General features: G+C 34.7%; 1 pseudogene; it reads right to left on the bottom strand.

Annotated features, from left to right (window-relative positions):
* Positions 1 to 5,870: 5,870 nt before the first annotated feature.
* LOC145126613 (G-type lectin S-receptor-like serine/threonine-protein kinase CES101) lies at positions 5,871 to 8,473 on the bottom strand (annotated as a pseudogene).
* Between the last annotated feature and the right edge of the window lie 3,274 nt (positions 8,474 to 11,747).

Here is an 11,747-nt window from a genome sequence, read left to right as displayed (position 1 = left end):
TCGTATAGATAATGTGCTGGAATAAAAATAATGTGCAAGGATAAATGTTCTTTATGAAGACCATATTCTTTGACTGATTAAACTATGCAAATCTAAGTAAGACTGCACTCACCAAGAATAGACAAGATTTGTATGATTATTTTTGATGATTTGGATGAGGACATATACGTATTTTTCAATGCACTAACGAGGCATCGGGAACTAGTCCATGTCCCATAAGTTCAGCCAAAAGGAAGAGACAAATCATTTAGAATTTGTGTCATTGAGATCGGTCTATGTCAAACGCTAATGCACATTCAACACAATACAACCATCGTCTCATGTTGTGCATACGAGTTATCTTCAATCCATATGTTTGACCAAGACAAAAACATATGGTGCAAACCAAGAACCATTTGTACATTTTGCATAGAAAGAGTCTGCAACACCCCGGTACAACTTTTATAATAAAACCATGGAGATAAGTATCCCTGGTTCCCTACGCAAGTCTACCAAAACCTGAAACATGAAACAAAAGTCCATTAAAATCATTTCAATATTGGGGGAGTTTTCATAACCGTTTGCCTAAAATGTACCATATAAAGCACATTTACAAATTGCTACTTTGAGTGGCAGTGTTATAGTTTCAACACAATCAAAAGATATAAACTCCTGCATACATCCTGACTTCACAAACGTCAAACAACAACTCCAAAACTCAACAATATATAAAACAACCACAACACTTATTTTCAGTCCATGTGTTGGTCAAGACAAAAAGCATACCAAGTACCATGTGTTTATATTTCTCAACAAAATGACATAACTCATACAAGAACGTAGCTTCTAAACAACAATAAACACATTGGAGTAACAGCTAAAACTGCATAAGTTAAATAAAGAAAGAACACATGAAACACTCAACCCATCAATATTTTGAAATAAGAAAGATCCACAACCCAAAAGAGAGGACCCAATGGAACCAAGCTACCTTACAAAACGAATAACAAAAGAGATGAAAATGCCTAAACATTAATTCGAAGTATCACCAATCTCAGCTCTCAACTGAATCACAATTTCCACATACCATTAAATCATTATCGGACCAATCATATGTAACATCAGGAAACTTGACATTTAAATATTTGATGGAAAAACGAAACTTTTTGCTTCCAAACGAGACACAACCTACAAACACATACAAGTGAGAAGACAACAAAAGTGAGAAGCAAGCAATGCATGTGTTCATTAATTATGAATGGGACAAACAAAATTATAACATACAATGACATCCCAAAAGAACAAGAACAGGGAGAAACCCAAGGAGCAGAAACAAAGACATTCATAATTAAGTTTTCAGTTTCGGTTGTGTTTAGTTACGGAAAAACAGTTTTCCATTTTCAATTTCTACACCACATTCATCAATCAGATTCTAGTAGAACATCAAAAGAAAAACTTCTTAAATATAATATACACATTGGCGTAACAACTAACGACACATTGGCTAAATAAAGAAGAAACCATGAACAGAAAAAGAGATGAAATGCCTAAACATGAAATCAGATTGTCATCAATCAATTAGCTCCATCACCTTCATGGCCTTCCTCCAGTTGTTCATAAAAAGCATCAGGAAGCTTCATATTTGATGGAATGACAAAACCTTTAGCTTTCAAACGAGACAGGGCCTACCAATAATACAAAGATGAGTTGATCAAAGCTAAGATAATCAGGCAACTTTATATAAATCTCAATTATCACTTCTATTTAAAGCAACTACTAACATGCTTCTCCATTACTTTAACCCTAAACAATCTGAAAACCATAATCATGTCTAACAAAATGGTCAAAATTATTACTGCTTTACTTTCAACATACATGATACATCCAAAGTCCAAACACCCTCTAAGAAAAAATCTTTAAATTCGGTTTAGTATACTTGAAACAAGTTTAACAAAGGATAATCAATAAACTACTACTAAAGCTAATCATATACAATTTTTACAGAGACATATGTTGTCAAAGGAAAAAGGATTTTACTTTGAAACAAATTATCCCAATTTTAAGCTCTTTCACATGTTGCAGGTCTAGAATAAATCCTTTTAGCATCTCTTCTTCCATCGTCTCACAAAGCCAATCCTCTACATAATCTAAGCTAGCTTCAACCAAAGAAGAAACATGTACCAACGAAAGCCTCGACAACAACAAAGCACCTTGGATCTTTAGTGACAGAATATTAGGAGCATTGATTTCGATAATATCATCAATATCATCATATTCATCCTCAGTATCAAAGTATCCAGAGAACACCAAGTTCTTGATGCTCTTTGAGGTAATATCGAGCAGCCTATAACCATAGCATTCATTCAATACCAACTTTTCCAAAAAGGACTCCCGGATAATATGGTTTCAATCAAATCTTCATCTAGATTCCCACTGTAAATACACAACTTCCTAAGATTTTTCCAACTAATCACCCCAGTTGGATTAAAAATGCAGCCTGCTAATCTCAGATCAGTAAAACATGAGCTGATGAAAAAAAGATTGATCTACTACAAACTCAGCAGCACATTCCACACTCCATAATGCTAAATTAAGCTTTTCAACATTGCATTTTATAGCATATCGAATCCAATTGTTGACTTGCGATTCACATCCAGTATAATAACCGGTATACCCTTAGGCTTAATATTGAACAAAATCATTTTGTTAAGTGGTTGATTGTTTAAAAGTTTATCTAATTTTGGTTCTTTTTTGGCTTTTAAAAAAAACTCCAAATTTTATTATTAAAGCTGTTTTTGCAATATTATCTATAATTTTCTTTTTGTTCTATTATTGAAGGGGTTTATAACCTAAAAAAAATAGGTCAAATGGTGTAAAGGATGACCAAAGAAAAAAGAAAAATAAAGGGGTATAAATGTGAAAAGAAGGAAACTTGGTGGTGTAAATAATAAGCAAAGAGAAAAAGGGTATAATTGGCCAAATCACAGTAAATCAAGTTGATTTGGGAAATGATTCTTCAAACATGTCAGCTTTTACAAAAAAAAATTAAGATTTCTCTCTCTTAGGTGTTTACTTAGGCTTGGCGTACCGGCTCGGTAAGGAGCTTGACGCAGCCTAGTTGTCTTCGGTACCCACCACGCCATAGCTTCGACGACGGCAATTCGGCTAGCAAACTCGGTAATGGCCTATCGATGAGAGAGAAAGGATTTAATACATTTTCATTTACTTTTCTTTTACAATTTAAACAATTTTTTTGATTTTCTAAATCCTTTTTCAAAATATAATTGCCTTTTTTTAATTTTTTTTTCAAATTTTAAACGCTCACTCCTCTATTATAAATACCACCATCCTTCTTCAATCTTCACCACATTCAAATCTTCTCAATTCAATTCTCCTAACTTTCTTATTTTCCATCTTCCTCAAAACCTCATCACTAAAAAAATGGCTCATATTTGGTCAACTGTTGAAAAATCGTATTGGTCCGTTTATGGGTTGATGTAACAAGAGACCCAATCAACATTAACGTCACTATGCCTACTTTTTGGAGGAGTCTCGTCGAAAAGTACAACCGTGCAGCCGCTCTACCTCAAAGTAAAGATCAAATCTTCTCCAAATTGAGACATGCAAATGCAATTTCAATTTAATTTAATAATGTGTTTCATAGGGTGATGCGTGAAGCCGAGCAAGGTGAAACTGAAAATACTTTGTTAGTGAATGCTCTCGAGACTTTCCGTCAAGAAACCAACAAACCTTTCCGGCTTGCTGAGTTTTGACAAATTGTGAGGCAGTGTGACAAATGGCGTCTACTTTCAGGTCGTTGTCTTCTAATTTCTAGTGGGTATGTGTTTTAATTTCTAGTTGTTTTGTGTGTTAGTTTAATTTCAAGTATGTCATTTCCTTTTGTTATTTAAATTTCTATGTTTCATGTTTTAGATCTCTAGGTTTTGTAATTTTAAATTATGTGTTGATTTTTTTTGGTGTGTCGCAATTTTATTTTCTAATTTAATGAACGTTTTGATTTTATAAAAATAATTTGTTTGAAAATTTAATTTTTAATATTAATTAATTTAAGAAAAAAAAACTAGCATGGCAAGTGTGACAACCAACACCCTATAAATGACAAAAATAAGAAAAATTGTAACAAATCGTAGGTGGTGTCTACAAGGACTGTGACAAGCTTGGCACCACTCCCTCCAACCTAAGGCTTGATGGGGTGGGAGTCGGCATCGATTGGAAAATCCGAAATGGACTCGACAAACATCGTGCTGCCACCTCGGCGAAGTCAATTATGTTTCGGCATTCGGAGAGTAACCACAAAGTTTGAATGCCACACACCCACCAATGAGCAAACAACTCTTTTTCAAAATATATTTTTAAAATAACTATATATACATTCATTCAACCTGCATTCCTTCACATACCACATCATAACTTTCTTCAACAGTCTCTCTAAAAATGGCATTTTCATCTTCTTCATCGTCAGGGTTTTTTTTGATGTGTTACTTGAATCGACTATGGAGGTCATTCAAGAGTTGATCAGAAGGTAAAAGAACTACGTTAACAAAATGTTGATAATGCACGCCGAAAAAAAGGTTCATACAAAGAAATCGTGAGGTGGATCACCAACGCCGCATGCAAGATTATTATGAAGAAAAAACGACTTTTCAAGGAAACTATTTTCATCGGCGGTTCTGTATGCACAAATATTTGTTTCAGCGTATCGTCAACGACGTCACGACAGCGTGTCCATATTTTCAGCAAATAGTAGATGCTAGAGATACTGTTGGTTTTACTCCTTTATAAAAATGCATTGCCACACTTCGTTCTTTTGGTTCCTTCAATGACATAAATGTTCTTAACATGTCTCCATTATTCGACAACATATACAACGAGACTGCACCAGATCTTCATGTGATGTGCGTGGAACAACATATAGGTACATGTATTATCTTATAGACGGGATCTATCTAGAGTGGGATTTTTCGTGATGTCGTTGTCTTATCCTAATGATCGAAAAGGATGAAGCTTAAGAGAGCTCAAGAGAAAGCGAGGAAGGAAGTCGAACGAGTGTTTGATGCTCTTAAAAAACATTGACATATACTTAAATACTCTGCACTTTTTGTTGATGAGAAGAAAACGAGTGACATGATGTATACTTGTATTATATCGCATAACATGATTTTCGAAGATGAAGGAAATGCAATATGTATGTATAATAAAAATGTGATAGTTGCACCGACACAAGCTTTTGAGGTTGGAAGCAAGGAGTACTCGGCGAAGAGAATAATAATTCATGATGTTGAGACCCATCATGTTCATAGTAGAGACTTGAAGAACTACTAGAAAAAGAGCCTTTTACGACGCGCAATGCGCGTCGTAAAACTCTCAGACGACGCGCAAATGCATGTCAAGGAAGGCCCTGTCATAACGAGAGACGACATGCTTTTGCGCGTCGTCTATAGACGATGCGCATTTACGACACTCATTTATGACACACATTTACGACGCGCATTTACGACGTGCAATGCGTATCAAGGAAGGCCCTGTCATAAAGGAAGACGACATGCATTTGCATGTCGTAACCTTACGACACGCGTGTTTATGACACGCAATGCGTATTAAGGAAGCCCATGTCCTAAAGGAAGAAGACACACATTTTTGTGTGTCATAATATTAAATGTTTTTAAAATTATATATTTTTGATAGATTTACTAATTTTAAAATTAAATAACACATTAAAAGTCTCATAATACAAAATAAATACCATAAACAATAAAGATAATTCATTGCAGTAATATGTCAAATACAAATAATCATTCCAATCGTAAGTAAATGTAACACATTCCTAATATTGCATAATATTTATCATAGAAAACAAAACATGTACAATATTAAAAGAAACCCATGACTAAATTCTCCTTTGACAATATCCTTTCTAAAAGAATAACCTGATGCAGGAACTTTGAGAGGCTTCAGGACATGGAAGGAGGTTGCTAGAGCTGTCAGAACCTGCACATGGCAAATCGGTAACTTAACATGCAATACAATACAAGATGATATGATAGAGATGGTATAGCATCCAACTATATATTTTTTGTCTATTTTCTTTGCCAATGCCAATTAGGCCACTAAGCTTAGGAAAACGATTCTTTGGATCATTTTGTAAATAGGATTTTGAATATATTGTTAGCAAGTGTTGATGTGGGTGATAATCAACATTAAAATTGTAAATGCAGTGACATATTTAACATACAAATTATAAATTCAAAAGTCATTTCCATTATGTCTCCAAGTTTGTGTATTCATTTCATATAAATTATAAATTCAAAATCTCTCATAAATGATAAGATTTACGTATTATATAAAAATCAGGTCAAAACAGGAAGTGGGGTAGATAACATACCTGACTTGAGTATTTCTTTTCCTTGAATATTAAAAATAAAGCTTCAATTCTATGTGATCAAACGTCTCTGCCTAATGTCCCAAATCTGAAATTCTTGAACTTCCAAGATCAAGACTCCAAAGCTGAAGATATCATACTTGATAGAGAAAGTTCCTTCCTTTGCATACTCAGGAGACATATAACCACTGATACAACAAAATCGATATGACATTTCAATAATTGACCATGGAAACATATAACTCAATTGTAATTTAGATATTGTAACTTTGTAACTAAGACAACTTACTATGTTCCAACCACCCTGTTAGTGATTGCCTCGGTCTCATTCTGCATGAATATTCTTGCCATACCAAAATCAGAAATCTTGGGGTTCATACTCTCATCTAAAAGAATGTTGCTAGCTTTTAGATCTCGATGAATAACTCTCATTCGTGAGTATTATGCAGGTATAACAACCCTTGAGCAATTCCTTCAATTATGTCGAATCGTTTACGCCAATCCAACTCTGTTTTTTTGTTTTCATCTGCAAGACATCGAAAGAAAATAGTCTTTTATGAATATCACAAGTAAAACCATTGTATACATTTATGTTACAAACACTTCATACGAAAGAAGAAGAAATCTAAGCTTTTTTTGGGCATATATTCGTATATTAACATCTTTTCTACACCGTGAATGCAACAACCAAGAACCCGAACAAGATTTGTATGCTGGAGTTTAGCAATAAGTACTAGTTCATTCTTGAATTCCACGATCCCTTGCCCTGATGTTCTTGAAAGCCTTTTGATTGCAATTTCTCGTCCATCACTTAGTCTTCCCTGTTTTTTATAATTTCATGATATCTCTTTTTGTCAGATTAGAGGTACAAATGAAAAAACATAAAACATGCATCAAATTAGTTTAAAGTAACATAACCTTGTAAACAGGTCCAAAACCACCTTGTCCGCGCTTATTCTCAACTGAGAAATCATCAGTGGCAGCTTTCAGAAGCTGATGTATATCCTTGAAGCTGATGTATAAATAATAACAAGTCATTTCCTTTCCCACCATTGTTTTCAAGCTGATGTATATCCTTGAAGCTTTCAGAAGCTGTCAACTCCAGGAAATACTCATCTCTCTTCCGTCTCTCATATTCTACGATTAGTATTAATGACTTAACAAAATAGGCAACTATATCATACAAACAGAAGCTAGAAATATCATCATTTCTAATTATATACCTTTTCGTTTATGCTTTCTCTTCTTTATATACCATAAAATGCCAAAACATAGGAAAAAGAGAGGAATGACAACGCCAATGAGTATCCATTCCCAATTCTTGCTCTTTTCTATTTTGGTACCTGCATATTGAATTGTTTAGATTCTAAAATGATCAGAAGGTAGCTAAAATCATTGGAAATTAACATTATTACCTGTACTTGGATTGATTGGATTTTGGTTGATCACATACTTTAAAGTAGAGTTATCACGAGGATTAACTAAAAAGTTATTACTTCCAGTCCATATAACACAGCCAGTTCCATTGATGCTACTACTATTAAACCCCACACAAGTGCAATCATTCCAACACTTAACAAAACAATCGCTAATACTTAAACTCGAGTTGTCATCAATAGCACTTCTTGTCAAATCATTAGCAAAATCTCCTTTCATTTCACTAAACTTATCACTCTCTCTTCTACACCGAGGCAAACTCAACTCCACACAACCATTACCAGAATCATACCCATAACAGAACTCAGGTGTCCAAACAGTAGAATTATCAATATCTGTAACTTGTCGTTTTGCTGTTAAAATCCACATGGGTAAAGCAGAGATATTATTGGCCTCATAGCTAAAGTATCGTGCTTCGTTGGTGTATATAGAAGAGAGATTATATCTAGATTGGCTACTTGGGCCATTCAATGAAAACATATATTGAAATATTTGATTATTTAGACTACCACTAGTCCAGTAGGGTTGTCCTCGTCTTCGAATCATCAATCTTTGGGATGCTTCTTCAATGGGCTCCTAACTCATAGTAAAAGCTCCTGAAGAAGGTATATCATTGCTCAGCCAAGAAGTCAAGGTCCAGTTCTTCCTTGTTGCCATGTCATACCCAAGTTTCATTCCAGGTAAAAGTACATTACTTGGATGATCAAAACTCTGCCAAGTTTGATAGTTGAAAATGAATCGGAAGCAGGACAAAATCTGACAGTGTAATCGGCATCAATACAGGTAAATATATGAGTCGACCCATAACCGGATACATTGAAGCTGCAACCTGTCCTACCCCAGATACCACACGACCACCCAACCGGAGCTTGAAAAGAGCATGCAGTACCCTTTGTTAGCTCGAATCCAGTATTGGAATCAGTCCAGCCATTGACTCCAGGCCAAATAGTGAACCCACAGTCATTTACAAAAGTAAAAGTAGTCCCCGAAGCTCCTACGAAGTTATACAAAATTGCATTTAGAACAAAATCTTATCTTGGCTTGTGTGTATGTTTTGGATACAAAGGTACAGATTTACCAATAGATAAGAAGAAGAAAAGAAAGCCCAGAATTTGAGGAAACACTCCTAAATGAAATTGTGAAGATGATGATGAAGACGAAGAGGATGGACCCATTCTTGAAGCCAAATAGTTCAGTATCGTTGCAGCTATGTAATGATCATACATATGGAGCATGTAGCAAATCTAAAATGTGTGCAAAAAAATATGAATTACAAACAGCCTAAACAATATGACCATCACTGCTGTAGAGGGTTTGAACTTACAAATGAAAAGACCTACTAAATGAAAGTAGAAGGAAATAAATTGGTTTTTTATTTTTCTTTCACTGCCCTTGTTTCACTACAACTTGGGACAAAAACATAAAAATTAACGTATTCAGTAAAATTGTAATACGGCTTTACTGCCCCTGTTTTTTATTTTTCAGTGAAATTGTAGAAGGAAATAAATTGGTTTTTTATTTTTCTTTCACTGCCCCTGTTTCACTACAACTTGGGACAAAAACATAAAAATTAACGTATTCAGTGAAATTGTAATACGGCTTTACTGCCCTGTTTTTTATTTTTCAGTGAAATTGTAGAAGGAAATAAATTGGTTTTTTATTTTTCTTTCACTGCCCCTGTTTCACTACAACTTGGGACAAAAACATAAAAATTAACGTATTCAGTGAAATTGTAGAAGGAAATAAATTGGTTTTTTATTTTTCTTTCACTGCCCCTGCTGAGTAACTTCTTGTAATACGACTTTACATTCAGGTCCTGCTGAGTCACCAACCTACCATTATGTATGTAATCACGAAAATGGTGAAATGAGTCTTAAAATAAAGAAATATGTTTAAAAATTTTCATCACCTGTTGATCGAATTCAGTGAAATTGTAAACATCATTAACTACAGCAGAACTTGCAAGGCTCCCACATCCCATTCCAGTCCATTTCCCCATTCTCTTCAAGATCTTTCAAATATTCCAGGTAAGAGGGGTTGATCTGTACTAGCTTTGAAGCCTATCATTTTTCAAAATTCCCATCGCCTTTAATCCTCTACAAAGTTTCTCAACCTACACAACATCAAGTAATTATAAATAAAGTTGAATACATACAACCAGATCATACACTTCTCTCTGGAATCATAAAACATCATGAAATTAATTACAAAAATTATATAATATTATATAAGTAATAAGTAAACTATGTGTGAGTTGTGACATTCTGATTGTTTCATGAATAAGGAATAACACTACCATTGGGCCCACCACCAACCACAGGGTTAAACCTGGGAACACATTAATTAGTATTTGTTAGACAAAAATACTAAATATAAAAAAAGTATATGTGAATAAACTTATAAAAAGTAAATAAATAAAACTTATGCCATTCTCTGGGCACCTCTGATTCTGCACTCGTATTCAACCTTGGCTGATAAGATATTATGGTAAGGAGATATCTTGGATTGCAGCATAGTTTGTAAAAGAGCCTATTTATATTTTAAAGGTGAATGAAAAATCTTAGTGGTGAATAAAAAATGATTAAAAAATAATAATAATTGTGGGAGTTTTTGAGATACCTGGCAACCTATGGAAGCAGATTGTCTCATGAGATTAAGCTCAGCTAATGATTTGACCCATCTTGCTTCATGGGTGTATATGGAGAGATCATGGAGTTTACCACTATATCCAGCTTTCTGGAATGCCTCTATCTCTTTATAAGTTGGGATACCTGTCTTCACATTATGATATAACTTTGAACAATTTTTTATCATGTTTGGAAGGACCTTCAGTGAAACGAAATAAAAGTGAGTAAGTTAATGATGTTGGGTTTACAAGAATTCTTTTCCTACAACATGATTATAAGCAGAAAAATTCAAAGTTTAAAAGTCAATCAGTGGGGAAAAGTTCAAGCCTCATAGTTGTCTCTTTCAGCTTTGACTCAACCTATCGACCACCAACATATAATCAGTTTTGCTTCCAAAAACATCACAAATCCCAAATAATAACTGATCAACTAAAAATACGGGAAATCAAATTGATGATATTACCTGGTCAAGGAGGAGAACGACAAAAAATACATAGAAATACGATTAAAAACACCTACAGCCATTAACCCCTCAACAGCCCTCCTCACTTGTGTGCCTCTTTCGCCATCCCCCATAACCCTCAAGGCTTCATATTTATAAAGATCAATCAGTTATCCAACAAAGTCAAGTGTTTGAAAGGGCATCAAAATACAATTTTTGTTGTAATTTTTCTCTTAGGCATTTCATCATACAGTTGGCGAGCCTTAATTTGGAAAAAACTGAAATAGAATAGATGAAATTTAGAAACAACCAACCTGTTCAACTGAAAATGAAAAGGATCGAAATTGATTAATGCGAATCGGTTCTCTTAGGCAGTACATCATACAGTTCACCTGAATCGGTTCGATTAATGCGATTATTGGTGGTGGTATAATGGGGCTTTATTGGTGGCGGTGGTGAACCAGAGAGAAGACGAAGGGTTGTGGGTGCCTGGGTGGTTATCGAACAGCAAGGGGTAGAGAGAGAGAGAGAGAGAGAGAGAGAGAGAAAGACATGTAGTTGATCATGTATTACCTACATCAAATCGAAATTGAGGGAATGTTGATTTCGTAAGATGACTTTGAAATCACAATATGTATATGGATGTCCGCAAATTTGTTGCTAAAACCTGGAGAGTCGACTTAGGTTTTCCTGACTTGTGTTCGAAAACCATTTGTGGTGGGTAATGGAAGAGAGAGAGAGAGAGAGAGAGAGAGAGAGAGAGAGAGAGAGAGAGAGAGGTGTTTGTTATAGATAGGGCGGGGGGCGGCGAACGAGATGTTTGATGATACTGATAAGAAGGAGATCGAGCAAAGATCTGATG

The sequence above is a fragment of the Lactuca virosa genome, chromosome 7, assembly GCF_052849685.1.
Source record: "Lactuca virosa cultivar CGN04683 chromosome 7, Lactuca_virosa_CGN04683_v6, whole genome shotgun sequence".
Taxonomy (NCBI): domain Eukaryota; kingdom Viridiplantae; phylum Streptophyta; class Magnoliopsida; order Asterales; family Asteraceae; genus Lactuca; species Lactuca virosa.
This window is presented reverse-complemented; position numbering and strand designations above follow the sequence as displayed.